Here is a 5,000-nt window from a genome sequence, read left to right on the forward strand (position 1 = left end):
GTACGGGCACCTGCCTCGACCGCCATCGGCACAAGCTGGGCCCTGGTGTGGGTTGTTGCCTCGATCACCAGCGGCACATGCTGAGCCTTGGTGCGGGCGGTTGCCTCGAGCACCATCGGCAGACCCTGGGCCCTGGTGCGGCCGGTCGCCCCGATAACCATCGGCACACGCTGGGCCCTGGAGCGGCCGGTTGCCTCGATCACCATCGGCAAAAGCTGGGCCCTGGTGCGGGCGCTTGCCTCGACCACCATCGGCACACGCTGGGCACTGGTGCGGGCGCTTGCCTCGACCACCATCGGCACACGCTGGGCCCTGGTGCGGGCGCCTGCCTCGATCACCATCGGCACACGCTGGGCCCTGGTGCGGGCGGTTGCCCCCAGCACCATCGGCACACGTTGGGCCCTGGTGCGGGCGCTTGCCTCGACCACCATCGGCACACGCTGGGCCCTGGTGCGACAGGTTGCCTCGACCACCATCGGCACACGCTGGGCCCTGGTGCGGGCGCTTGCCTCGACCACCATCGGCACACGCTCGGCCCTGGTGCGGTCGGTTGCCTCGACCACCATCGGCACACGCTGGGCCCTGGTGCGGGCGCTTGCCTCGACCACCATCGGCACACGCTGGGCCCTGGTGCGGGCGCTTGCCTCGAGCACCATCGGCACACGCTGGGCCCTGGTGCGGCAGGTTGCCTCGAGCACCATCGGCACACGCTGGGCCCTGGTGCGGTCGGTTGCCTCGACCACCATCGGCACACGCTGGGCCCTGGTGCGGGCGCTTGCCTCGACCACCATCGGCACACGCTGGGCCCTGGTGCGGCAGGTTGCCTCGAGCACCATCGGCACACGCTGGGCCCTGGTGCGGCAGGTTGCCTCGAGCACCATCGGCACACGCTGGGCCCTGGTGCGGTCGGTTGCCTCGATCACCATCGGCACACGCTGGGCCCTGGTGCGGGCGGTTGCCTCGACCACCATCGGCACACGCTGGGCCCTGGTGCGGCAGCTTGCCTCGAGCACCATCGGCACACGCTGGGCCCTGGTGCGGTCGGTTGCCTCGAGCACCATCGGCACACGCTGGGCCCTGGTGCGGCAGGTTGCCTCGACCACCATCGGCACACGCTGGGCCCTGGTGCGGGCGCTTGCCTCGACCACCATCGGCACACGCTGGGCCCTGGTCCGGGCGCTTGCCTCGACCACCATCGGCACACGCTCCGCCCTGGTGCGGTCGGTTGCCTCGAGCACCATCGGCACACGCTGGGCCCTGGTGCGGCAGGTTGCCTCGACCACCATCGGCACACGCTGGGCCCTGGTGCGGGCGCTTGCCTCGACCACCATCGGCACACGCTGGGCCCTGGTGCGGCAGGTTGCCTCGACCACCATCGGCACACGCTGGGCCCTGGTGCGGGCGCTTGCCTCGAGCACCATCGGCACACGCTCGGCCCTGGTGCGGTCGGTTGCCTCGAGCACCATCGGCACACGCTGGGCCCTGGTGCGGCAGGTTGCCTCGACCATCATCGGCAGCCTCGACCACCATCGGCACACGCTGGGCCCTGGTGCGGGCGGTTGCCTCGACCACCATCGGCACACGCTGGGCCCTGGTGCGGTTGGTTGCCTCGAGCACCATCGGCACACGCTGGGCCCTGGTGCGGCAGGTTGCCTCGAGCACCATCGGCACACGCTGGGCCCTGGTGCGGCAGGTTGCCTCGACCACCATCGGCACACGCTGGGCCCTGGTGCGGGCGGTTGCCTCGACCACCATCGGCACACGCTGGGCCCTGGTGCGGGCGCTTGCCTCGAGCACCATCCGCACACGCTGGGCCCTGGTGCGGCAGGTTGCCTCGAGCACCATCGGCACACGCTGGGCCCTGGTGCGGCAGGTTGCCTCGAGCACCATCGGCACACGCTGGGCCCTGGTGCGGGAGCTTGCCTCGAGCGCCATCGGCACACGCTGGGCCCTGGTGCGGCAGGTTGCCTCGATCACCATCGGCACACGCTGGGCCCTGGTGCGACAGGTTGCCTCGAGCACCATCGGCACACTATCGACCCTGGTGCGGGCGGTTGCCTCGACCACCGTCGGCACACGCTGGGCCCTGGTGCGGGCGCTTGCCTCGAGCACCATCGGCACACGCTGGGCCCCGGTGCGGGCGGTTGCCTCGAGCACCATCGGCACACGCTGGGCCCTGGTGGGTTTAGGCACATCTTCAAATTTCTGCCGTGCCAATGCCATTTTTATGGCTTGTAAATTCATACAATGGTCCCCTAAGCCTTCACGTGAAGTTTCGTTGGAAGATGACTCGTTTTCTATTTTTCATGATTTTCGAAACTTTTTGCGGTTCGGGATTTTTTAAAATTTTTTTATAAGGATTTTTGGCCCCAAATTTTGTAGGCATGATCCTTCTATTTTTGTTGGCATGCACAAAAAAATTCAGCTAAAAACTCGAAGTAGAGAAGATTTTGTGACCGTTTGAAAAAAGTGTCCCCATTTCAGACACTTTAACGGCTACTGGTAGCAAACCTGTAAAATCTCAAATGCTCTTTAAGGGGGTGTGAATTCTCAGAGGTTTGATGAGGGATAGGGGGCCAACACAAGGCCAAGTACCAGCACCCATCGCACATCATGTGCGCACACCCCCCCGGCCCCCCTCCCAATCGCCGGAACCCCAATGCCGCCGGTCAGGTTCTCCGGCGGTACTCCGGCGATGCTCCGGCGATGCTCCGGCGATGCTCCGGCGATGCTGTCCCGAGTGAAAAAAATGCGGCACCAGCACATGCTGGAGCCAAGCATGGGCACCGTGGCTCAAAATCGAACTTCGGCCAAGGCCTCGACCATCAATGGCACATGATGACGCATGGTGATGGCACATGCATCGACCATCATCGGCATAGGCTGCCCTTCGGTACGGGCACTTGCCTCGACCGCCATCGGCACAAGCTGGGCCCTGGTGTGGGTTGTTGCCTCGATCACAATCGGCACATGCTGAGCCTTGGTGCGGGCGGTTGCCTCGAGCACCATCGGCAGACCCTGGGCCCTGGTGCGGCCGGTTGCCCCGATAACCATCGACACACGCTGGGCCCTGGGGCGGGCGCTTGCCCCCAGCACCATCGGCACACGCTGGGCCCTGGTGCGGGCGCTTGCCTCGACCACCATCGGCACACGCTGGGCACTGGTGCGGGCGCTTGCCTCGACCACCATCGGCACACGCTGGGCCCTGGTGCGGGCGCTTGCCCCCAGCACCATCGGCACACGCTGGGCCCTGGTGCGGGCGGTTGCCCCCAGCTAGGGGTGTAAATGATACATTAGTACTCGCAAGCTACTCGGGTTCGATTCGAAAAAAACTCGAATTCGGTTCGATTATTGTCGAGTCGAGCTCGAGCTCGAGTAGCTCGACTTATCGATCGAGCCGAATTCGAGTATTCTTATATCTGACTCGAGTAGCTCGCGAGCCTAATCGAGCTTTTATATTTAAATATATTTTTATTTTTTTTAATTAAAAAAATATTTCGAATCCGAGTTCGAGTTCGAGTTCGAGCATGAATAATCGAACTCTTGTCGAGTATACAAATCGAGCTTATTTTTACATATTAATCGAGCTTAATCGAGCGAGCTCGAGTAGCTCGAATTCGATCACGAATCGAGCTCGAGCTTGAAAAATAAAACTCGATCGAGCTCGAGCCGAGTATCGAGCCCCGAGTTGTGAGTCGAGCTCGAGCTCGAGCTTCTCACTACTCGGCTCGGCTCGGCTCGTTTACAGCCCTACCCCCAGCACCATCGGCACACGCAGGGCCCTGGTGCGGGCGGTTGCCCCGAACACCATCGGCACAAGCCGGCCCTTGGTGCGGGCTCCTGGCTCGACCACCATCGGCACACGCTGGGCCCTGGTGCGGGCGGTTGCCTCGAACACCATCGGCACACGCCGGCCCTTGGTGCGGCCGGTTGCCTCGACCACCATCGGCACACGCTCGGCCTTGGTGAGGGCGCTTGCCTCGACCACCATCGGCACACGCTGGGCCCTGGTGCGGGCGCTTGCCTCGACCACCATCGGCACACGCTCGGCCTTGTTGCGGGCGCTTGCCTCGACAACCATCGGCACACGCTGGGCCCTGGTGCGGGCGGTTGCCTCGACCACCATCGGCACACGCTCGGCCTTGGTGAGGGCGCTTGCCTCGACCACCATCGGCACACGTTGGGCCCTGGTGCGGGCGCTTGCCTCGACCACCATCGGCACACGCTCGGCCTTGGTGCGGGCGGTTGCCTCGACCACCATCGGCACACGCTGGGCCCTGGTGCTGGCGGTTGCCTCGACCACCATCGGCACACGCTGGGCCCTGGTGCGGGCGGTTGCCTCGAACACCATCGGCACAAGCCGGCCCTTGGTGCGGGCGGTTGCCTCGAGCACCATCGGCACACGCTGGGCCCTGGTGCGGGCGGTTGCCTCGACCACCATCGGCACACGCTGGGCCCTGGTGCGGACGGTTGCCTCGAGCACCATGGGCACACGCTGGCCCTTGGTGCGGGCTCTTGCCTCGACCACCATCAGCAGAAGATGGCCCCTACGTCGAACACCATCGATACATGCCGGGCCTTGGTGTGGGCACATGCCTCGAGCTGGTGCGGGCGGTTGCCTCGACCACCATCGGCTCACGTTGGCCCTTGTTGCGGGCACATGCCTCGACCACCATCGGCACCTGCGCACCCTCGGTGTGGGATTTGCTTGTTTGGAAAAAGTGTCCCCGTTTCAGACATTTTAACGTCTACTGGTAGCATATCTGTAAAATCTCTAATGCTCTTTAGGGGGTGGTGGTCCGGCACCCCCTCTCCCCCCCCCCACGGGGGGAGTAGGTGTGCGCGATGGGCCTCCCATTGCGTGCACCCCGGCCAACGTCCCTCGAACGAAATACAGGGCGTGCATGCCTTCCGGCGATTTTTGTCCGGCGACTGGTTGCTCCGGTGACCGGCAGGCGCCCATGGCCTCGATCGGTTGGCTTGCATGCAAAAAAAGGGAG

This window comes from Durio zibethinus, unplaced genomic scaffold, assembly GCF_047325235.1.
Source record: "Durio zibethinus cultivar Kanyao isolate XHJ-2024 unplaced genomic scaffold, ASM4732523v1 HiC_scaffold_394, whole genome shotgun sequence".
Lineage (NCBI taxonomy): Eukaryota > Viridiplantae > Streptophyta > Magnoliopsida > Malvales > Malvaceae > Durio > Durio zibethinus.